The 25,585-nt window shown below is 46.2% G+C and overlaps 1 protein-coding gene across 4 annotated transcripts in view; it reads right to left on the reverse strand.

Annotated features, from left to right (window-relative positions):
• Positions 1 to 25,585, reverse strand: part of BAZ2A (bromodomain adjacent to zinc finger domain 2A) — an 84,836-nt gene that overhangs the window by 49,709 nt on the left and 9,542 nt on the right. Inside the window, exon 1 of one of the 4 annotated variants that reach the window (XM_083169238.1) lies at positions 382 to 492. The exons of 1 other annotated variant lie outside the window; for it this stretch is intronic. The gene's annotated coding sequence lies outside the window, so the exon portion shown is untranslated. Of the gene's footprint in view, positions 1 to 72; positions 330 to 381; positions 493 to 25,585 lie in introns of those variants that run through there. 2 more of the 4 variants (XM_083169240.1, XM_083169239.1) reach the window with 2 other exon arrangements.

Raw genomic sequence — 25,585 nt, forward strand, 5'->3', positions numbered from 1 at the left:
CGTGCCCCGGATCAGTGACTGGGCCTACAGCGCCCGCTTCCCCTGCGCCGCCTCGCGGCCCCCGGTGCTCACCTGCAGCCGGCCGGAGAGGCGGGGGTCTTGCTGTTCGCGGCCTGCTCTCACATGTTGTCCCCGGCCTGGCCTGCGAGCCTGGGGGAGGTAGCGGGGCGAGATCGCGGCTGCGGAGGTTGGGATGAGTGTGGCTGATGAGAGCGAGGCAGGAAGTGCCAGGGAGGCCGCAGGGTCCTAGAGGCAGCAAGTCTTCTATACTAACTTCTCCGCCGCTGCCCTGGCGCTGGGCTGTCCCGGAGCGGTACCCACTACCCGCCGTCACTGAGCCCACTGCCCGGGCTCCAGTGCCCGCTGCCCACACACACTCACACTCTCGGGTGGCCCAGGGAGCATTAGGGTTTGTGTCTCACTATCATCTGGTTGTTACTCCATACGCGTCAGGCAGAGACCTATTCCATGCGCTGCACAGAAGCAACAGGTGTGGTGACTGCAGATGGCACCTAGGGCTTTGCTTATTGAGGGACCTTGGAAAAAAACATATTTTCGGTAGAAGTTCATAACATATGGTTGTTCACTGGCCTATATAATATAATATTCTAATATAACCTAAATTAACTTTTACCATATATCTATCTTACTATATATCTATACATATATAGAGACATATAGATACAACCACAAAAACATGCATCGCCCAAAGACTGTGTATTGGTGAATATATGGTGCCTTCATTAAGTCCACATTTCAGGGTATGTAACCCCATCATCATGTATGGTAAAAGGTTTGTGTACTCCATGTTCCGAAAGTTAGCCAGATTTTCTAGAACAATCTCGGACAAGCTGCCCACTATCCATGACCTCTTCAACTCCCACTCTATTAACCTTCTCGCCATCACCTAAACCTGGCTCTCCTCCTCAGACTCCAAATCCCCTTCTCCATCACCCACTCTGTGAGGTCAGATGAACGCCAGCCAAGGTGGTGGAGTGGGCATTCTCTCCCCACACTGTTACCCTCATCTTCCATCATTCTAAAAACCAACCCTGACACTGTAAAGTTTACACTGACAAGTTCCTGCAAAAATGGACACCTCCTCTCATCCCATTCTCCCACACGGTCACCGAATTTGCCTCCTTCTTCTCCTCCACACATAATGCCATCAAATCTCCTACCACCTTCCCTCTGCAACTCTGCCACCCCACTATCCTTCCTCCTCACCACAGACAAGAAACCCACTCCCTTATCCTATCCTCTCGTCTCTCTACCTGCCCTCTGGATCCCTTATCTTTTTGAATTCCCTGCACCCTCTCCCCTATTGTGTGCTCTCACCTTGCTTTCATTTTCAACCTATCACGGTCTACCAGCATCTTTCCCTTACCAAACATGCTTGTTTCATCTATTATGAAAAAACCCAACCTGACCCTTCCTCAGCCGCTTGCCACTGCCCAGCCTGCCCAAGTGTCAAGTGCTGTAGAACCCAATACTTTTTAATTTTTTTAAACTTAAACTGCCATCAGCCCGCCACCCACAGCCCAGGGGGTTGCGGGGACAGCCCCGGGACTCATGACTGACCGGGCAGGGGACCTTATGTTGTGACATGACACCGCTGGCTGTTTGATCCTGGTGCTAGCTGCTGTAATTCCCATGCGGTAAAACCCCCGTTTTACCGCATTTTCCTATGTACTATTACCCGGCCGCACCGTTATCGCAGGGCAGGGTATCGCCACCTTTGGATGGCGATACCCTATAGAAGCCTATGGGCTTCTTTTCGCCGCGTCGCCGCAACCCTGCCGACCCCCCCCCCCCCCTCTCCCCCTCCCTTGGGCTTACCTTCTTGCAGGTCCTCCTGGACCCCGGAAGGTAAGCTCTTCCTCCCCCTAGCAACGCAGCCGGACGTCCTTCCGGCTGCAGGGGAAGAGGAGGTGCCGGGGACAGCCTGCTTAGCTGTCCCCGGCGTGAAGGCAGCAGGAGGTGGCAGGGAGGAGACGGAGACCCCCGCAGACCACAGTACAGGTATCGCGGGGGGTCTCCGTTACCGCACCGCAATGCCAGCCGCATATGTTAGTACATATGTGCTGGTATCGCAGCGGACAGGCGGCGATGTATATTAATACATCCCGCCCTATAACCGCAACTCTATTTACTTGTAATCATTCATCTGTACCAATGATAACTTACCCCTGGTAAGTGCATGGATAACTCCTTTGCTCAGCTTTATGGTGTACAGAGAATTGTACTGCTAATCGTTCCCTGAGCTCTATTTTAGTTTTTCAGTTAGTTATGTTGAGTTCTATGTGCCCTGTATTGATCTAATGTGTGCAGTGTGTATGGTGCTGTGAACCACTTGTGGCACCTTATAAATAAAATGTAATAATAGTAATAATTCACGGCCATCCCGAGCACCATGCACAGGACCATTTCCGGTGGAGATTTCCTGGGGAACCTTGCCAGAACTACAATGTGTAGCCCATAGGCTGCTTTGCATTTCTGAAATTAGTAAATTGGGCAGCATCACATACCTTCATAGAAACCTATGAACAATGCTGGAGATACCTGCTGTAATTCCTCTTCCTTACATTTAGGAGATACCTAATATTTTTGGCTAGCGAAAACACCCGTAAACATAGCCACTAGGGAAGCCAATCCCAGGGCATTTTTTCAATCCCGGGATTCGGGATTGAAAAATGCTCAATCCCGGGATTCCCGGGATTGGCTTTCCTAATAGAAAAACGCCCTGACTGCCCCGCATTTACTTACATGCAGGTGCAGCTGGGTTGCCGGGTGGGTGGATGGTCACGCTGCGCAGTATGCTCTGCCGGGTGCTCAGACGCTGCCTGGCATTAATCCCAGGATTGGAAACTCCAATCCCGGGATTGAAATACCGGCCTTTTGGGGGCCAAATCCCGGGATCCCGATCCCGGGATTGGCCACCCTAATAGCCACATATATTGCTTGATAATTGGGTGAGCCTATGAAGCTGGAAGTGCTATGCATACACCACTACCCGGAACAGGCATTATTATTCATAATCACCTCACACAGTCTGAGGTGTGTGTATTGAGATATATCAGGAACTTGTACTGACCACTGTATACATTTACATAATAATGATTAAATCAGTTGGTATTTAATTTGCATCTGTTTTAATGTAAGCATACCACAGCCTATTGCTATGGGCAATTATACCCCTTTCACACCGCACAAATAAGCAGGGTGTGACTCGGGTCACTGTGGTTCAGCAACCCGGCAATCCGACCCAGGTTAAAATAAAGGTTTTAAAATAGAGAGGAGGCAGCATCAGCTCCAAGCGCTGCCGCCTCCCCAGTCCCAGAATGACGCACTGCCGCTCGGCTCCACCCCCTGGTGATGTCAGCTACCCAGCTTATTGCCATGTTGCTGTGGGGAGCTTAACCTCACAAATGCTGGGTCACCCCAGGGCATACTTGCCGACTTTTTCATGTCACTCTCCGGGAGAAGCCCAGAGAGGACAACCAAATGTGCAGGTCGGGGGGCGGGGACAAGGCTGATGTATCAAAGCCCCCAATCCAAGCAAACGCCGCGATTAGCAGGTCCGCAAGTAGGGGACGGGGCTAAAATTATGCAAAATGCCCGTACCTGCGATTTACGGCACCTCTTTCCCCAGCTCTGGGGAGGGGGGGGGGGGAGCGGAGACTCTGGGGGAAATGCGGGAGACTTGCCCACCTTCCCTCCCGGGGGGCCAGGAGGGGGACCCGATTTTCGGGAGACTCCCGGCCATTCCCGGAGGGTAGGCAAGTACGCCCCAGGGATGGATCCATATCCAAATCCTGGGGTATTAATACAATTCTATCTATTATCGTCTAGAAGGTGCTAAGTAGATTCTGATTGGTTGCCCATAGCAACATACCATCTGAAACAGACCTCCTATCTTAGTAAATTTACCCCATTGTGTTGTGCTATAACAGAATTTGTAACCATTAGTTTAATGTTTTATTGCGTCCCTTCCTACTAGATTGTAAGCTCCTCCAAGCAGGGCCCTCTTCTCTCCTGTTGTCAAGGCCTCTTCTCTTCACATTTCACTCACAGCTCTCCCATACTCAAACACTCAGTGACCATCTTCGTCTGCATACTTATCTCCATCATTGGCCTCAAGCCTCTAGTTGTATGTTAATTGAGTCCTCACTACTTTTATTTAAGCTGTAATGTGTATTGAACTGTGGCGCTCTTTATTTGTACTCTATGTTTGTTATTTATTCAATGTTATGCCAAGTTTTGTCTCCCTGTACTGTTTTTTTGTACAGCGCTGTGAAACACTTGTGGCGCCTTATAAATAAAATGATAATAATAATACGTTGCATGTTAATATGTGACAAATTAAGCATTGTATTAATATATCAAACAAGCCTCTACTTAATAAGCATTATTTAATGTATAAATATATAATAATGTTTAGAGAAAATATATATTTATAATTGTTCAAATACTAGAGGCCCCCATACATTAGGCCGACTTGTCCTAGGGACAAGTCGGACCCAATTCTCCTGCGAGCCGCCCAACACCTCCCTGGGAGGCTCACATACAATTTGGCACTTGATGTGCCATTTTTTACATGTGATAAATCGCATGCGATTTATCACATATAAAATAAACCAGGGAGCTGCCGGGCGGTGCGGAGCAGTGTGTGTGTTGGGGGGGGGGGCACCGGCGGTGGCGGTGAGCAGCGGCGGTAGTGGGGGCTGGCAGCAGCATCTAACAGTGGGGCATGCGGCGATGATAATCAGCGTGCTGTTACTGTGCAGCGGGCTGGCAGCAGCGTCTCTGGGTGCAGCGGGGGATGCCGGTGACAGTGGGGCGGGCGGCGGTGATAATCCTCATGCTGTCACTCAGCGGGCAGGCAGCGGCGGCTATTACATCTTTTAAATAACAAATGACTAGTAGTAGTAGTAGTAATACGTTTATTTATAAGGCGCCACAAAGTGTCTGCAGCGCCGTACATAGCAAACAAAAAACAAATTACAAGGTAATGTACAGGGTGTGTTGGTAAAATACAGCATAAATAGGGGTATAGCTGGTAGAACTAAAATCAGCATCAGTTTAGAAGTAGGTGTCGAAATTGTCGAGGAGACTGAAGATGAAGTAGAGGAAGGGAAGAACAGGGCAGGAGCACAGGTGAGGTAAAGAGGTAGGGTGAGTATGTGAGGAAGGAGGGCCCTACTCATAAGAGTTAACAGACTAAAAGGAGGTGGGTGGACGAACGAAAAACAATAGGATAAGTAGGAACGGATGGGAACGGAGGCAGGATAGGAGGATCAAAAGAGGCTAGGAGGAGGGATAGGCTAGTCAAAAAAAGTGGGTTTTGAGGGAGGGCTTGAAGGAGGTAAGGGAATCAGAAAGCCTGATGGGTGGCGGGAGGTTGTTCCAGTGCAGGGGGGGCAGCGCAAGAGAAGTCTTGGACACGGGAGTGGGAGGAGGTGATTATCCGGTGACTATCCGGCTTCTGATTGGCTCCTTCCCAGCAGCCGCTAATTGGCTGAGAGTGCGCTATCTCAGGCAATCAGAAGCCGCATAGTCATTAGACATGTTATTTTAAAGATGTAATAGCCGCCGCTGCCCGCCCGCTGAGTGACAGCATGAGGATTATCACCGCCGCCCCACTGTCACCGGCACCCCCCGCTGGGCACTCATTTCAGAGCCGCTGTTGCCTAACCCCCCCTCCCCCCCCCCCCCCCCGCCCGCCGCAGGAGGTCGGATGTGATCGTACATGCTGAACGTCCGACCTCCTGATCCGGTACGATGCGCAAGGGACCACGCATCGGCTCGGATCAAATGTCACACGCATGCGATTTTGGGATGATTTCACGCAATTTATCGGCCCAAGTGCCGAAATCGCCCCAAAATCGCATAGTGTATGGGGGCCTTAGGACACTACCCTGCAACTCTCTCCATATATTTATATTATACTAGATGACTAGTTTTCCAGATAATTGCTTTCTTTGTTCTTTCAGAATTATAATTTGCATTCACTCTATCTGCGTATCCTATACAAGGCCTGAAACAGTAACGGGGACACCTCGGAAGCATTGCGTGAAAACATAATGGGCAGCAGTAAAGCTATCGCTATCAGTTATGTATAAGTTGTCAATAAACACATTTCTATTGCAAATATAACAGCGGTATCAACAGGATAAAATTTAGGGGTGAGGGCGCCCCTAGGCACAATGATAACATCTGCCTCCCTCTTGCCTAATGTTATTATTTTCATTGGTTATAAGCCCTCATTTTTTTGATAGCCAATTTAATAGAATAACAAAACCACTAACCAATATGGATCATACGATAGACAGGTCGACCACTGAAAGTCGACATGGGGTTAGATCGACAGGGTCATTAGGGTGACACAAGCATTCGGTCGACATGGTGAAGGCCGACAGTCAAATGGTCGACAAAATATATAAATAAAATAGATATATAAATAGATATATAATAAGTACACAGAATTTATTTTATATTAAATTTGTATTATATGAATGACAGAAACAAAATATATCGCACAGGATATATATAGATATATCAATGCACGTTAAAGAAATACACGGCTATTAGCCCACTAAGACACGGTAACTAGTAATTAATTAATTAACAGGTCGCTATTTAAAGGGGGAAAAAAAATCACCATTATACTAGGTGAGTAAGGGAAGAGAATAGGGTGGAAATGAAAACAAATACGCATAAGGTGCATAATAAATTTAGGAATGAGCAGATGACCCAACCAGATTTTTTTTTTTCCGTGAGTTTATTGGGGGGGGCCGGGGGGGGGGCTGATGTTGTAATGTCTAGGATGTCTGTACTTGTTAAATGTTAGTAATGTATGTAATGTTATTTATATGTAAAAATTGAAATAAAGAAAAGTGAATTTAAAAAAAAATTCAAGATGGCATATGGTAAATTTCAGTGCAAATATTCTGCAATTACTAGTACATTTTGGGCTGACAGTACCAACACAAGCATCCAAGTGCCATCCCCAACAAGCGCTGCCCCCCAACAAGTGCCTTACGTGCCTAGCGGGAAATTCACCACTGGCTATCAACAGATATTACACAATCCTAGTAATATGTATAATTCCTATTTCAAATCTGAAACTTGTATAAAGTGAACACAAAAAGAACATGACGCTGATGGAATAAGTGCCAAGGGCATTTACATCACCAACATAACTCATTGGCTGGAGCCAATTAGAGACAGAGCCCTAGGAACAACTTCCAGTAGCTCTGCACATAGGGCCTGATTCGGAGTTGCAGCAATGACAATGTTTACAGAGTTGGGCGACTTTCTGCTACTACATACAGTAGCTGCCAATGGGATGCACAGTATCAGAATTTTTTTTAGGACTTTTACCCAAAAATGTTGTGCCTAGGGGTGGCCTGACCTCTAAATTCGCCCCTGTGTGCGGTCCATACAGTAGGAATGCTCTCAGGTTCGTATATGTATTTGTGATGTTTGAATAGTGATATGTGCGATGTGGTATAATAGTGTGCCGAGCCCGAAGCATGGCAAGCGAAGCAAGCCATGCATGGGTACGAGTTACACTAATTGGGGTCCCATGTCGATAGTTGCGCACCCTAAAAAAAGTGAAAACCTCATTCCTACCTTTTTATTGGTCAACATTTTTGTCCCTGTTGACTTTTTTAACCTATTAACATTTTGACACTGTTGACTTCCCCCGTTTCAATCAGGTAAACGCTGCCCAGCACCGCATTGCCTCCCGCCTCCCCCCATGTACACAGCTGCAAACACCCTCGCAGGCTCCCTTTGGATAAATGGCTCATGCATGGGTACTGCGGGCTGAATGCGTGCGCAATCATTCGATAATGAGCAGGGTGATAACGCAGCCCTGCAACCTGATATGAATCAGGCCCTCAGAGCCTGAGTTGGCCCCGTTCACTGGGCTGCGAATTTGCAGCACGAGGGATTATCAGAGAATGCGTATGCGTACGATTCATGGTGCGCACGTGCGAGGTCTCCCTGCAAACAAAGCTAGCAATGGCTTCACATCACTGGTCGTTGACAATAAGATTGACAGGTGGCATTTTGTGGCGTGCTGATGAAAAACGCAGGCAGCTCCCGGCCTTTGGAAGGGAGAGTTGCTGACATCAGCCCCTAGGATTGCAAAGGACAGATCTTTTAGGAAAAAGAGCTGTCCTTTGTGATACTAAACACATATGTTAGTACATTGGTATCATTGCGATGTTTGGCGGAATGTACTATACAGCCTTTGTACATCCCGCCCTTGGAAAGAATTGCCAGCTAGCAGAGATTTAGGAAATAGTTTTTTCTATGCACTCTATACTTTCTTTGTGTGAATCTGTTACATACAAAGGCCACAGTTACAGCCTAAACTTGAATACAGACCAAAAAAATAAACCAAAACATTGTAATAGTGGGAGCCTGGGGAACAAGTCAGCACAGCTTACTCACAGATACAATTAGTCAAAAGTATGAGATCTCTAATCCGGAAACCTGTTATCCATAACTGAAATAAGCAAATAATCACTGCTGTGCTCTGATCATTTCACACAGACATGACAAATATACACATAGGTTTCTAGTATGGCAGAGGGAATTGGGGAAGGGGTAATATGGAACTCTAAAATGTGATGCAAACATAAAGTCGCTCATTATCTGCATACTACATGCAAACAGTGCTGGGTTATCAATGGGGCAGTCACCCAGGTGTCCCCATCCTGCACAGGGAGATCCCACACAGTTACATCATCAGGACTTGAGGCACTGTGGCATACTGTGAACTAGGGATCCTATGATAACATTTGTGGTGCTGATATTATTTCATACCTCCCAACTGTCCCGCTTATCGCGGAAACGTCCCGTTTTTTTTGGGACGTTCCCGTGTCCGTCCTGCGGCCAGCAGTGTCCCTCGGTGCGCATTCATGCAGCCCCACAGTCTGGGGACATAGCCAACAGCTCCCAGAGCCGCTAGCCATGCCCCCACAGTGGTGAAAATGGGGGCGTAGCCTTGCAGCAATAGGCCACAACCCCTTACCGCAAGGCCACGCCCCCAAAATTTCGGGTGGGAGGTATGTTATTTACACATTATTAAAACTCTTTTTTTAGAGAATTTTAAGTTTATAACGGATATCAAAAATAAAAAGATACAGGTTGTGAGGCAAATAAAGATAGAGAAGAAAATATAGATTGCTGGGAGGAGGGAAATCCTGAATAATGGGAAATGTGGAAAAAGGGAATGAAATCTGAAGCTAGGTTTTGGCTTCTACATGGTCTGTCCACCGGGAAGTTTTCCTGAAGCTTTCTGGGGAATTACGTAGAATGGCCGTAACGTGTTCCATATAGTGCCGATGGAGGCAAAACACTGTACTTTTCCAGGTCAGGGAGATCTGTATCTGATTAGTATATGGTCAGTAAGCTTTTTATGGGCACACTTGAAAGAGGCCTATGGATGGGAGAGTAAAGGCAGAGCTAGGCATTGGGATAGCCAGGCCTATGGAGAGGAGAGTATGGACAGGAGATAGCAATGGGATAGATAAGTGCGTGTACTTTAGTCCAAACGACCTCCAGCACTGCTGTCAGTGAGGCAGGGAATGCACTACTGTCAGTGAGGCAGGGAATGCACTGCTGTCAGTGAGGCAGGGAATACACTGCTCTCAGTGAGGCAGGGAATGCACTGCTGTCAGTGAGGCAGAGTGGAGTAATACAGCTGTGCCGCTGTTATGGGGTTTTGGTGACAACTGGAAGTACTCAAATACAGAAAAACGTTGTTAAAAGGATCTGTGCAGACACACCACCCGTGCTGCCTGTAATGACACTGGGTTTTCACCTTAAAACCCACAAGTAAATACAGACAAAAAAGCTATTTGTGTCACACTGGCCCTCAAGTGGTTAAACAAACAGGTTTTGGAAACAAAATAAAAAAAAGATTGCCACATAGTGCAACATAGTTTGAAGGTACAAATGTTAACAAGTGGAAGTTTTTGGACCTGTGTGCCCGTCAAGCGCAGGCAGCAGAGGCGGAGGAGTGTGCCGGCATTTTACATCAAAGCCGGACACTCTTTAAACGGGACCCGGGACGGGGAACCACGCAAGGGAAATAAACCGCAGTGGCAGTGCGGCCCTCCATTCCGTGTTATACCAGACACCGGGGATCCCTTTTGGGGAAGAGTTAGGATTTAGGACCCAAGTGGCAGTACGGTTCCTTTGTCCTGAAAGTACCCATCCAGATACACTGCACAGTAAAGATCTGCAGGTGAGCGCAGAAGGAGGAAGGAATAACCGTAGTGGCAGTGCGGCTTCCAGAACCCAAAGCGCAATACCGTGAGTCCGGGTGGAGCTGAGATCTGGGGAATCCATAAGGACTAGAGAGGTAACCGTAGTGGCAGAACGGCCTCCCAGCCCTGAAACACCCCATACACCCAGATAGGTGTACACCTATAGTGCAGTCTGGAGCATACAGGGATACTTGCGTCTCCAAGAATCTGGTGAGCTACCTTTAAATTGTTTTCTCTCCTATGCAAAGAAGAGAGTGAATCCCTTTTTTATATACTTTTAGACTGTTTTTTGTGTGATTTTTTTGAGGAAATTTTCTTCCTTTTATGTGACTTTTTATTTAACCCCTTCCCGCCGCAGCCTGTTTTTGCCTTCCTGACAGAGCCCTTTTTTTCAAATCTGACAGGTATCACTTAAGTGGGGATAACTTTTTTTTGCTTTTACTTATCCCAGTGATTTTGAGATTGTTTTCTCGTGACACATTGTACTTCAAGTTAGTGGTAAATTTGGGTCGATACAGTCTGTGTTTTTTTGTGAAAATACCAAAATATCGTAAAAAAATGGAAAATTTTGCAATTTTCAAAATGTTAAATTTTCTGCTTGTGAGACAAATAATCATACCACTCAAAATAGTTATTAACTAACATAGACCATATGTCTACTTTATGTTGCCATCATTATTTCAACCTCCTTTTAATTTTTCTGGACACTAGGAGGCTTAAAATATGAATAGCAAATTCTCAAATTTTCAAGAAAATTTCAAACACTGATTTTTTTAGGGACCAGTTCAGTTCTGATGTGACTTTGAGGGACTTGTATGTGAGACACCCCCATAAATGATGCCATTTCAAAAACTGCACCCCTCACAGTATTCAAAACAGCATTTTGGAAGTTAGTTAACCCTTTAGGTGTTTCACAGGAATTAAAACAAAGTGTAGGTGAAATTTCAAAATTTAATTTTTTTTGCAGATTTGCAATTTTAATACATTTTTCTAAGGAACACAGTAGATTTTACTAGAGAAATGTGACTAAAAATTGATTCCCCCAATTCTTTTGTTTTCATAAATATCCTATATGTGGCCCTAGTGTGCACGTTGACCAAACCACAGGCTTCATAATAGAAGGAGCACCTACTTGATTTTGGAGCCTCCTTTTTATGAGATTATTTTTTAGGCACCATGTAGGTTTCTAGGCACCATAAGATGCTAAAAGTTAGGAACCCCCCCACAAGTGACCCCATTTTGCAAACTACACCCCTCAGGGAATTCATCTAGGGGTATAATGTACATTTCAAACCCCCAGGGGTTTCACCAATTGTGGTACAACTGGGCAGTGAAAATGAAAAATTAAATTTTTTACACAAAAATGCAGTTCTGGCTCAAAATTTTTCATTTTCACAAGGAATGAAGGAGACAAAGCACCCCAAAATCTGTGCCCCAATTTCTCCCGAGTACGGCAATGCTTCATGTGTGACCAAAAAATGGCAGGACTCAGAAGGGAAGGAGTGATATTTGGATTTTGCAGCACAGATTCTGGTGGAATGTTGGTGGGTGCTATGTCGCATTAGCAAGACCCCCAAAGCACCAATACAGTGGAACCCCCCCACAAGTGACCCCATTTTGCAAACTACACCCCTCAGGGAATTCATCTAGGGGTATAGTGTACATTTCAAACCCCCAGGGGTTTCACCAATTTTGATACAACTGGGCTGTGCTAATGAAAAATTACATTTTTTTACACAAAAATGCAGTTCTGGCTCAAAATTTTTCATTTTCATAAGGTATGAAGGAGAAAAAGCACCCCAAAATCTGTGCCCCAATTTCTCCCCAGTACGGCAATGCCTCACATGTGACCAAAAAATACCAGTTGGGTGCATGGCAGGACTCAGAAGGGAAGGAGTGATATTTGGATTTTGCAGCACAGATTCTGGTGGAATGAATGGTGGGTGCTATGTGGCATTAGCAAGACCCCCGAAGCACGGTGAAATAATGAACCTAATAATCCATAGATGTGTGGTATATTTTAAAACACTCCTTTATACATAGGCCGGGTTTGTCGGGGCAAGTGTCACACTGGAAAATAGTTTGCTTTCTTATTCCCTTTTTATAGCAAACTTTGCACCTTTTTTGTGTCCTGCCCTTTTTTCCAGTGGAGGGGATTTCATCAGGAAAATGCTGCCCTGGTACAATACGGGGGCCAGTACTAGAAGTACTGGGGCCCTCTGCCTGCTGGTTCCCAAATATTAGGCTCTTTATGACTTCCTCTTGAAAGTGCATAAATGTCCCCCTCTGGCTGGTAGAACGGAATAGCACGTAAGCGTTATACAGTGCCATCTGGATGATATACACGGCCAGCTTCTTGTACCAGATTTTTGTTTTTCGCAGGGCACTGTACGGCTTCAGTACCTGATCTGAAAGATCCACTCCGCCCATGTACTTATTGTAATCCAGGATACAATTAGGTTTTGAGGTGTGGGTACTGGTACCTCGTACAGGGACGGAGGTGGTACTGTCTCCGTGAATTGTTGTCAGTATAAGGACATCCCTCTTGTCCTTATATTTGACCAACAACATATTTTCGGTGGATTGTGCCCTGCTTTCACCCCTTCTCATTACTTGGGCAATGTGCGTTTTTGGGAGGCCTCTTTGGTTCTTGCGCACAGTACCGCAAGCTGCTGTACCTCTTGAACCAAGGGCCTTAAACAGGGGGATGCTAGTGTAAAAGTTATCCACATAGAGGTGATAACCTTTATCCAGGAAGGGGTGCACTAAATCCCAGACAATTTTTCCACTAACACCTACGAGGGAGGGGGGGCATTCTGGCGGTTCAATTCTTGAATCCTTCCCTTCATATACCCTAAACCTGTGAGTGTACCCTGAGGTGCTTTCACACAGCTTATACATTTTTATGCCATACCTTGCCCTCTTATTGGGAAGGTACTGGCGGAATTTAACCCTTCCTTTAAAATGTATAAGGGACTCGTCTATGCAAATGAATTTATCTGGGATGTACATCTCTTCAAATTTGGCACTGAAATGATCAATGACCGGCCTGACTTTGAATAGCCGGTCAAAGGTGGGATCATCTCTGGGTGGGCACTGTGCATTATCGTTGTAATGCAAAAATTTAAGGATTAACTCAAAACGAGTCCGGGTCATGGCCATACGGTAAAGTGGGGTGCTGTACAGAACATCTGTACTCCAATATTGCCTAATTTCTGGCTTTTTTACTATGCCCATATGAAACACCAGACCCCAAAACGTCATCATCTCTACTGCATCTACAGGGGTCCACCTAGCAAATGATGACGTGGGGTTTTGAGCAATAAACTGCTGGGCATATAAATTAGTTTGGTCCACCATTAAATTTATAAAATCATCAGAGAAAAATAATTTGAAAAAGTCAATTTCTCTGAGACCTGTGGAATCAAATTGGATTCCTGGGATGGCCAAAAACTCAGGAACCTGGGGCTCAAAATTGTCTGGTGGTGGGGTCCATACGAGATCAATTATTGGGGGGGGGGGGTCTCAGCTGCTCTACGGGGGCATCTTTGAGGGGGTCCCTCATCACTAGAGGAGGAAGAGGAGCTTAAGATGAATCCTTCAAATTCCCCGCTTGCCTCACTGGCTGTGTCAGAGTCAGAGGCAAGCATGGCATATGCCTCCTCCGCTGAATACATTCTTCTGGATGACTGGGATGACATTTGGGATGACATTTGGGATGCCATTTTTATTTTTGTGCTTCTGGTAGTGAAATGTTTCAACACGTGTTTAGTGTAGGGGGGGTACAAACTTTATTTCAACCCGGGGGGTATGTAGTGTGTAGTGTGTATGTAGTGCAGAAAAAAAAAAAAGGTCCTGCGCCAAAAATTGAGCACAAATGTTGGTCAGTAACGTCCGTCACTGAACAGCGCTCAAAGGCAACAAGAATTTGATCAAAAAAAAAAAAAAATAGATCAACCCTGTGCCGAAAAAGCTGATCAGTGATGTACGTCACTGATCAGCGCACAGTGGCCACAGGACACCCACAAAATCACAGTGTGTGTAAAAAAAAAAAAATTAAAAAAAGACCCCACAGCACCCTCAAAAAAAAAAAAAGGTGATCACTGATGCGACACTGATTACCAGTGAGGGGCAGCAGGTGCACAACCTTTGGTGCAACTGACAGTGCAACTGGCAGCAACTGACAGGTATATATAAAAAAAAAAAAACCCTGCACCCCCAAAAAGTTGCTGATCAGCACAGATATACTGATCAGCACAAAAGGGGGGGTAGCAGACACAAAATATAGCACTCTCTATCACTCTCTGTCACTATCTCTCTCTATCTCTCACTATCTATCACTATCTATCACTCTATGACACTGCAGCAGCAGCACTGACAGTTATATATATAAAAAAAAAAACCTGCACCCCCAAAAAGGGGGGGTAGCAGACACAAAATATAGCACTCTCTATCACTCTCTGTCACTATCTCTCTCTATCTCTCACTATCTATCACTATCTATCACTCTATGACACTGCAGCAGCAGCACTGACAGTTATATATATAAAAAAAAAACCTGCACCCCCAAAAAGGGGGGGTAGCAGACACAAAATATAGCACTCTCTATCACTCTCTGTCACTATCTCTCTCTATCTCTCTATCTCTCACTATCTATCACTCTATGACACTGCAGCAGCAGCACTGACAGTTATATATATATATATATATATATATATATATATATAAAAACTGCACCCCCAAAAAGGGGGGGTAGCAGACACAAAATATAGCACTCTCTGTCACTATCTCTCTATCTATAACTCTATCACACTGCAGCAGCAGCAGGAAGTCACAAGAAGTCAGATCCAGGAAGCATCCAGCACGCTACAAGCAGTGATCAGGTGATCAGGTAAGTATTTGCAAGGATCAGGTCAGTATATCACGGCAGATAGGCACGGTGACCGCACTGCACGCAATTCCAGACCGGAATGGCGTCTGCAGTGCAGTCACCGTTAGTTTAAATCACCCTCCATGGCTGTGATTGGTCCGTCGGTCCGACGAACCAATCACGGCCTTTGGGGGCGGGTGGGGTGAGGTGGGGTGACACCAGTGTCACCCTTACACCCCGTGGTGATTGTTGCTGTACTTTACAGCACCAAGCACCACCGATCCCTGTGTCACTGGCGAACGTTATTCGCCGGTACACAGAAAACGCTGTAATTGGCTGTTCACATTTGAACAGCCAATCACAGCGATCGCCACCCCCCCTGGGCATGCAGGGACATGTCTGCTGTCAGGGACAGCAGACATGTTTAAACTGTCACCGCGTCTATAGACGCGGTGACAGTTTAAAGCCATGACGTACATTTATGCCATGCGTCGGGAAGTACATCCCGGCCATGACGTAAATGTACGTCAAATGTCGGGAAGGGGTTAATAAAGCATTCAGTACTTTTTTTTACCTTGAAACTACGGAGTGGACTGCTTCTCTTTGGGATTTCCAGTAAATTTATTCATATTGTCCAGCGCTGCAGAACGGTTCCCATTCCACTTGTTAACATTTGTACCTTTTTTGGGTGTTATTGAGATTGAAAAACCGGTACTCTTTACCTAGATGGGCGCCAGCGATTGAAATCGCGGGCGTCGGGGGTAAAAATCGCGGTCATCGCGGGCATCGCGGGATGCCCGCGATGCCCGCGTTAACCGCGATTTTCCCATAGGGAACAATGTTAAAAAGGCTGATTGACCGCGATTTTACTGTTAAATGCCTCAATGGACCCGATTTGGCCATAGGAATCAATGTTAAATGGGCCACAGAGCCCAAATAGGCACAATTAACCCTTAAATGTCCCCCCCAATTTTTAACGCCACCCCACGATCCACGCCAACCCGAAGCGTGGCGAGCGCAGCGAGCCCGCGAGGGGCGGCGGTACGCGTCCTCCGACCTTTTCATGCCCTACTATCCACTAGGGCGTGGAGTGAGAATAGAATAGTGTGGCGAGCGCAGCGAGCCACCGAGCCCGAAGCGTGGCGAGCGCAGCGAGCCCCGCGAGGGGACGCGGATACCTTCACAGGTTGACGCGTCCCCTCGCGGGCTTCACAGGTGTCGGCGTCGCCACGGACACCTGTGAAGCCCGCGAGGGGACGCGTATAACTGTGAAGGTATCCGCGTCCGCTCGCCACGCTTCGGGCTCGGTGGCTCGCTGCGCTCGCCACACTATTATATTCTCACTCCACGCCCTAGTGGATAGTAGGGCATGAAAAGGTCGGAGGACGCGTACCGCCGCCCCTCACGGGCTCGCTGCGCTCGCCACGCTTCGGGTTGGCGTGGATCGTGGGGTGGCGTTAAAAATTTGGGGGGACATTTAAGGGTTAATGGGCTCTGTGGCCCATTTAACATTGATTCCTATGGCCAAATCGGGTCCATTGAGCCATTTAACAGTAAAATCGGGTCCATCGGGCCTTTTAACATTGATTCCTATGGTAAATCGGGAGCATCGCGTCGCGGGCATCGCGGGTACATTTATGGCCGGCCGCGACCGACACGATTTCCATGTTTAACATGGGTTTCAATAAGAAATCGCGGGCATCGCGTCGGTCGCGTCGCGGCCAGACATAAATGTACCCGCGATGACCGCGACGGGCGCCCAACTAAGTAAAGAGTACCGAAAAACCATTTGAGAACCACTGCAGCAGAGGGATTAAGGAGCGCTAGAGAATTCCCGGAACTCTGCTTTTTTCACATAGTTTGAAGGTAGTCTTCAAACTATAGACTATGACTGTCGTCAAACTATATTGAACTATGTGCCAATCTTTTCTTCAGAAATAAGGATCGGGATCATAGTTTGCAGTTTCTCACAGCAGCAAAATTTCTAAGATTATTTTATTTACAAACCCTGTTTGTTTAACCACTTGAGCACCAGTCTGACACAAATTGCTTTTTTGACAGCTGGAAGTACTTTAGGTGTGCAGATCATTGGGAAATAATGCAAGATCATGTGCTTTAGTGTGTCCAATTATGTTTGTGGGATTTCTGGCACTATAACACACCTTTATTCCAACAGTTCCCAATTTTAACTCTATTCCCTTGGACCGTTCTCTCTGATGACCTTTCTATCACCCAGGACATTGTCGATGGTGCAATAAACATAGAATTTGACGGCAGATAAGAACCACTTGGCTTATCTAGTCTGCCCCTTTTTTTAAACATGTTACCTCAAACCATATTTGATCCTTATTTTTTTGTAAGGATATCAATATGCTTATCCCAAGCATGTTTAAATTGTACTACTGTATTTGCGTCTACCACCTCTGTTGGGAGGCTATTCCACTTATCTACTACTCTTTCTGTGAAAAAATTCTTCCTCACATTTCCCCTGAATCTTCCTCCCTCTAGTTTCAGTGCATGTCCTCGTGTTCTGTTGCTCCTCTTCCTGTGAAGAATGTCTCCCACCTGTACCTTGTTAAAGCCCTTGATATATTTAAAAGTTTCTATCATGTCCCCCTTTTCCCTTCTCTGCTCTAAAGTATACATATTAAGATCTTTTAGTCTTTCCTGGTACGTTTTGTGATGTAGATGCAATGCTCCCTGAAATTCAGTATTTTAAAAACTGAACTCCATGGGTGAGATTTAATAGGATGAGCGATTCAGAAAGTGAGAGATTTGGGAAGAAATCTCCAGTTTTTTTAAAGCGGCAATCATTTACACTTCAATACCAGTTTGAATTTAAAGTGTAAATGATTGTCGCTTTAAAAAAAACTGGAGATTTCTTCCCAAATCGCTCACTTTCTGAATCTCTTATCCAATTAAATCTCACTAAATATCTCTGTTGAAGTAGCACTGTCCTCTGTTCACAAAGTCCAATATCTACAGTATGGGCCTTATTCTGGTTATTTCGGTCCGTTCCGACTTCTTTTGGAAATGACCGAACGCCACATACGGCAGACATTCTAAGAAGACACCCCCACAGGTCGTCCGCATCCCTTCGGACGGACTCGCTAAGAAGAGGGAGTGTCTTCGGACTGCATCCAAACGTGCATGTGCGGTGGGAACACAAAGATTCTGCATGGTCTTACTGCTATTGTCTTATGTCCATTGCTTGCAGTGTAAATGTGGGTCAGATAGCAACAATCCAGTCGTGTTTGCATATATTCTAGTATTTTGTAATGGGCCATTTAGGCAGCAATGCTTCCAATTGAACCTGTGAAAAGAGTATAATTAATCACTAATGAGTAGAGGAGTGGGTTGTATTGTGGTCAGCTGCGAGTGTTTAAGGTGCGGGCGTACTAATTGGGCGATCCGAATGCCTAGCGCATGAACCAGTGCTTTCCGAGAACTGAAACTTGCTTATGGACTCCGCAGATTTCTGCCGTGTTGGTTCGCTTGCACTCGTTGTCCGGTCCGAATGCACGCCTACCACTGTTCATGTACGCCCAGATTTACAACCAGTTTTGTCCACTTGGAAACCTCGCCCTTGTGTACGCCCACATGACGCCCATATTTCCCGAGGGAGTTCGGTGCACATTTCTAGACGGTATTGGTGAGAACGAGTGCGCAGACAGTACGTTGCACATGCGCATTGCGTTGCCTACGCATGCTCAGATAGCTAAAAAGCGACCTCTGAAAGAATTCGGAACGGACCGCACCAAGCAGAATAAGGCCCTATGTGCCATTGTCATTTCTCACCTCAGCTACTGTAATCTGCTCCTCTCCGACATTCCTCCTATCTCTCTAATCTATCAACTGTGATCCTCATTTTCCCCTCATCACTTTACCTCTGCTTCCCCTGTCAGTCACTGCATCCTGCCCTCTTTTCCTTTGCCGCCTCTCCTCCTGACTGATCACTTCAAACTCTTGCTTTCAGGAATTCTACCTGGCTGTTCCTGACCTCCGGAATTCCCTCCCTCATTCTATTAGTTTCTTCACCCAGTCTCCCAGCGTGCTCTTAAAATATTTTTTCATACATGCTCACTGTATCTTGTAATTCTATATACTACCTGCACTTATATTTCTTGTTGTTAGTTTTATCCTCTTGTACAGTGCGATGAAACCCCTATGGTGCCTTTGAAAAAAAAATAATCTACTTACCTTGTTTTGCAGGAAAACAGGGCCATAGAGAGCTTTCTCAGTACCCGATAATGAAGGGGATGCGGCCTAATCGCTGACATGTGGACACACACACTTTTTTAAAATAAAAAATAACTTTAGAAAGTACTAACTGTGCCAATGCCAAACTGTCCCTCATCCATGGTCAGATCCGGGGAGCAGGTGGTAGGGGTGATAAGTGTAATCTACTGCCCCATAAGTAAAGGGATTACTGTGTGATCTTTGCTATGTCTTAAAATGCAACATTGGATCATCTATCAGATATTAAATATAACAGACCGCACTGGAATAGTTAATGTGCATTGCTACAGCACTAAAGGCCCCCATACACTATGTGATTTGGGACCGATTTTACCCGATTCCGACGCATCGGGCCGCATGTGATTTATCACAAGTAAAAAAAATAGCACATCAAGTGCCAAATCGCATGTGAGCCTCCTGGGAAGCTCACGGGGTATGGGATGCGACTTCTCCCCTTTTGCGTGGTGTGTGTGGGACTTAAAGGGGATTTCGAGGTCTATTGATGAAGCCTTGGAGAGAGATAAAGTGGATAGAGACACAGTACCAGCCAATCAGCTCCGAACGGTCATGTTACAGGCTGTGTTTGAAATTGACAGTTATTAGATGCAGTGCTGAGGGCCAGTTGTAGAATTGTTTAAACTTAAAAAGAAAAAAAATGTATTGAATGAATCTGTGTACTGAGTGTCAAAATATCCTGTTAAGGAATACTGCGCCACCTATACACAGCGAATAACTTATTCATTAAGCATGTAACTATTTGTTCAGCACCCGTGGGGCCCTAGCCTTTTTGGTGTACTGTATTTTTAAAATTTTCCTACGGATGGTTGCATTGAGGAAGAAAACATTTCTGTATTAAATCAAATGACTGTTTACATTGAAATATTCCAAAGATATCTTCAAATGGCAGATTCCTGTCAATGAAGTTTAAATCCAAACAGCTAAGTTGGCAAGTTGTACGTTACCCCAGATAAACTGGTTTAAAGCACAAATCGGCTGACTATTGTGTCATTTTACAGTATAAAACCACATTACGTATGCTTCCCAATAACTGGCATAGGAAATTATGTTTTTTAAAGCCGTTTTATTTGGATATAATAAATAACTGAAATACTCCAGTATCTGTTTCTATTAGGGTTGCCAATCCCGGAGCATTTTTTCAATCCCGGAATTCGGGATTGAAAAATGCCCGATCCCGGGATTCCCGGGATTGGCTTCCCTGATTAAAAAACCCTCCCCGGCCGCCCCGCATATTTACTTACATGTGCTGTGCGGTGCGGCCAGGAGGGTGGTCGGTGAAGCGGGGAGGGTGGGCGGCTGATTGATGCCGGTAGGCGGGCGGGTGAGCAACCTGGAGGCGGTGGTGAGCAGCCGGGAGGCGGGCGGTGAGCAGCCAGCAGCAGGAGGCGGGCGGTGTAGGCAGCATCCAGGAGCCGGTCGGGGTGTCATGCTGGTCTGGACGCGTCTGTGCAGCTGCTTGGCCTGCGCAGCGTGACCTCTGGCCTCGTCACGCTGCGCAGAGCCATAAGGGAGAAGCCGGGCAGTGTCTGAGCACACGCTCAGACGCTGCCCGGCATTAGACTGCGCATGCGCAGTCTAATCCCGAAAATCCCGGGATTGGAAACTCCAAAACCGGGATTGAAATCCTGGCGTTTTAGGGGCCAAATCCCGGGATCCCGCCGATCCCGATCCCGGGATTGGCCACCCTAGTTTCTATCCTATGATTCCAATCTCTGGCTGTACTGAGTTCAGCAGAGTGTCTCCAAGCTTAACCTTTGCCATTAGCAAACTTAGAACTGGTCCAAAGTAAGTGGGAAATTAGCCATCACCAACCAGACAGTATTGCAGCAATGTGCCCACACAAATCCATAGTGACATAAGACCTAATTCATGTTTGTATGCAGATGAGATTTTTCAGGCTATAGATTTGCTAATCATCGCAAGTGAAGCTGCCACTCAGTTAAGAATATAGACACCCCCCCCCCCCCAAGCCATTGCAAAGTCCTCAGCAACTGCATATGCAGCATCAATGCAATAACGAGGACCACTGACTCACCAAGTGAGTCTAAGTTCATGTAGGCAGGCCATGGCAGAAGCAATGCAGGCGCTATGTTTCTCTGCATACATCATTGCAGGCAGAAACATGCCCCAAAAATGGCCATGACTTACATGCATTTTGCTGTCACTCCCCTATACCTCCCCCAAACATCCCTCCTGTCATGGTGTTATATAAATCTCACCGTGAGCAGGGGCGGATTTAGGGAGGAGGGTGCCCCTAGGCACAACAATAATGTTTACTAAGTAGGACAGTTTATAGGGGCAGTATCTGCATGTCCTATCCATTTACACTCTATTTAAGATGGAATATAGTACAGTACAGTGGATATTTTGCAGTTATTGGTACATTTTGGGCTGACAGTACTATCACAGGCATCCAAGTGCCGCCCCCAAACATGTGCCACCCCTAGGCCGGTGCCTCACGTGCCTAATGGGAAATTCGGCTCTGACCGTGAGCACCACTGACAAAGTACCTCAGCACTTGCAGTGTGTGTGGAGCATGTGCAGCCTGCGGATAATTGTGAACGTTTTGTATAAACATAAATCAGGCCCATTGTTTTTCCTTACTTTATTTTGCTCGGAAACATCTAGCAATGTATTCTGAGGATGAAGGCAATAAGGAATCAAAACCCAAAATATATTTTCTTTAGGACAGTAGAAAAAAGGAATATCTCTACAATACTAGAGATATTTACCATATATTAGTAGTTCCCAAATCAAATGAATGGACAATGCGATTGGCAGCAACATACCTCGTAACTGTCATGATTTTTGTGGCACAGTCCTGTTTTTTTGGGACTGTCCCAGCAGGATCCTGCGGTGGTGGGGGGCAGTTAAGAGACCTTCTTTCATTTGCATGCGCACACTGTCTATTCCTGGAAAATAGCGGGCTGGGGGCATGGCCAGCAGCGTACAAAGCGCTAGCCATGCCCCCATAGTAATGCAAATGGAAGGTGTGACTAGCAGGAGTGTCATTCCTGTTAAGCCACTGCTACTTTTGATTCTTGCCCCTTTTTTGCCATGGCCTAGATCAGGGATGGGGAACCTTCGGCCCTCCAGCTGTTGAACTACACATCCCAGCATGCCCTGCAACAGTTTTAGCATGGGCAAATAGCAAAATTGTTGCAGGGCATGCTGGGATGCGTAGTTCAACAACAGCTGGAGGTCCAAAGGTTCCCCATCCCTGGCCTAGATAAAATTGAGTCCTATTTCCCACATCAGGTATGTTGGGCGTTATGCTATCATAACACCTGTGGGAAAACAGAAAGACAATTCTGTCCAGCACCACAGCACGACAGGTAAGCCCAATTTACTGAATTCACTAAGTTTTACAGAACTTCTCAAAAATAAACTTTTGACCTAAGGGGCTGTGAAAAAAAACACTGATAAGGGCCACGTGATATTTTCTACAGGTATATTTTGTAGGACAGAATATATAATGCTCCTCCAGAACATATGTACACTGTGACCTGCTTCCACATGACCATGCTCTTCCATCACACACCTGCTGCCAAGTCACAGGTGCAGAGCTCAGCAGATGGGAAGCCTGCTCTCCATCACACACATCATCACCAACACACAAACATCCACCCCCACACAAACACACACAGAAATATAGCATAATTAAGTTATTTTAATTGCGCCATCATATTCTGTCCAGCTTTACAATTGTAAGCATACAACGCACATACACATATATGGGGATGTACTAAAAGGATGATCACAAAAAGGGATGATCGGGATGATTGCCTGAAGTTCCTATTCGCACCTCTAGATGTCACAATTTTTTTTTACTTCAACTGAGAATTTAAAAAATTCAGCAAGCACATTAAGCTTTTAAATTATATATTTATATTAAAGAAAAAAGATGCAGCATTTATTTGGCATATGCATTGGTTTTAGGGATGCCAATCCCGGGGCATTTTTTCAATCCCGGGATTCGGGATTGAAAAATGCTCAATCCCGGGATTCCCGGGATCCCGGGATTGGCTTCCCTAATAATAAAAAACACCCTGGCCGCCCAAGCGCTGGGCGGGTGGGTGGCAGGGACCGGTGGGTGGCAGGGACCGCTGGGTGGGAGGGCGGGTGGGTGGCAGGGACCGCTGGGTGGGAGGGCGGGTGGGTGGGTGGCAGGGACCGCTGGGTGGGAGGGCGGGTGGGTGGCAGGGACCGCTGGGTGGCAGGGAGCGCTGGGTGGGAGGGCGGGTGTGTGGCAGGGACCGCTAGGTGGGCGGGTGGGTGGCAGGTACCGCTGGGTGGGCGGGTGGGTGGCAGGGACCGCTGCCGCTGGGTCCCCGTGAGCGCTGGGTGGGTGAGCGGGCGGGTGGCCGGCCGTGAGTGCTGCCGGCCGTCAGCGCTGGGTGGGTGGGCGGGCAGGTGGCCGGGAGCGCTGGACGGGCGGGGGGGCGGGCAGCCATGGACGTGCGGCTGTGCCCTGCGCAGCGTGACCTCGCAGCGTGACCTCGTCACGCTGCGCACTGCGGGGATTGGGAGAAGCCGGGCAGCGTCTGAGTGCTCAGACGCTGCCCGGCATTAAACTGCGCATGCGCAGTTTAATCCCGAAATCCCGGGATTGGAAATTCCAATCCCGGGATTGAAATCCCGGCGTTTTGGGGGCCAAATCCCGGGATCCCGCCGATCCCGATCCCGGGATTGGCCACCCTAATTGGTTTATAACAACAAGGCAATATAATTAAATAAGGAAACCAGCATTTGAATATCAATATTGAGTCCTGGTCCCGTTTTCTATACGTTTCCAGAGGGGTGATGGCGATAACTTTGTTATTTAGGTGGGATGATCAGCTTATTATCGCAGATATGTATACCTGGGACGGTATTCGTTATGTTTTCAGTGGGATTATAGCGATATCTTTCATATTGACGTGGGATGATCAGGTTTTTATCCCAGATATGTATACCTGGGACTGTTTTCTATGCGTTTCCAGTGGGACGATGGCGATATCTTTTTTATTTACATGGGATGATCAGGTTTTAATCCCAGAAACCTATACCTGGGACTGTTTTCTATGCATTTCCAGTAGGATTATTGCTATATCTTTTTTATTTAGGTGGGATGATCAGGTTTTAATCGCAGATATGTATACCTGGGACTGTTTTCGTTATGTTTTCAGTGGGATGATGGCGATATCTTTCGTGTTTATGTGGGATGATCAGGTTTTTATCGCAATTATGTTAACCTGGGACTGTTTTCTATGCGTTTCCAGTGGGACGATGGCTATACCTTTTTTATTTAGGTGGGATGATCAGGTTTTTATTGCAGATATGTATACCTGGGACTGTTTTCTATGCGTTTCCAGTGGGATGATGGAGATACCTCTTTTATTTACGTGGGATGATCAGGTTTTTATAGCAGATATGTACACCTGGGACTATTTTCTATGCGTTTCCAGCAGGATTATTGCTATATCTTATTTATTTACGTGGGATGATCAGGTTTTTATCGCAGATATATATACCTGGGACTGTTTTCGTTATGTTTTCAGTGGGATGATGGCGATACCTTTTTTATTTAGGTGGGATGATCAGGTTTTTATCGCAGATATGTTAACCTGGGACTGTTTTGTATGTGTTTCCAGTGGGATGATGGCGATATCGTTCTTATTTACTTGGGATGATCAGGTTTTATCGTAGATATGTATACCTGGGATTGTTTTCTATGCGTTTCCAGTGGGGCAATGGCAATACCTTTTTTATTTATTTGGGATGATCAGGTTTTTATTGCAGATATGTTAACCTGGGACTGTTTTGTATGCGTTTCCAGTGGGATGATGGCGATATCGTTCTTATTTACGTGGGATGATCAGGTTTTATCGCAGATATGTATACCTGGGACTGTTTTCTATGCGTTTCCAGTGGGGCGATGGCAATACCTTTTTTATTTTCGTGGGATGATCAGGTTTTTATCACAGATATGTATACCTGGGACTGTTTTCTATGTGTTTCCAGTGGGACGATGGCGATACCTTTTTTTATTTAGGTGGGATGATCAGGTTTTTATCCCAGAAATCTATACCTGGGACTGTTTTCTATGCATTTCCAGTAGGATTATTGCTATATCTTTTTTATTTAGGTGGGATGATCAGGTTTTAATCGCAGATATGTATACCTGGGACTG

Source organism: Crinia signifera, chromosome 2 (genome assembly GCF_055691185.1).
Source record: "Crinia signifera chromosome 2, ASM5569118v1, whole genome shotgun sequence".
Lineage (NCBI taxonomy): Eukaryota > Metazoa > Chordata > Amphibia > Anura > Myobatrachidae > Crinia > Crinia signifera.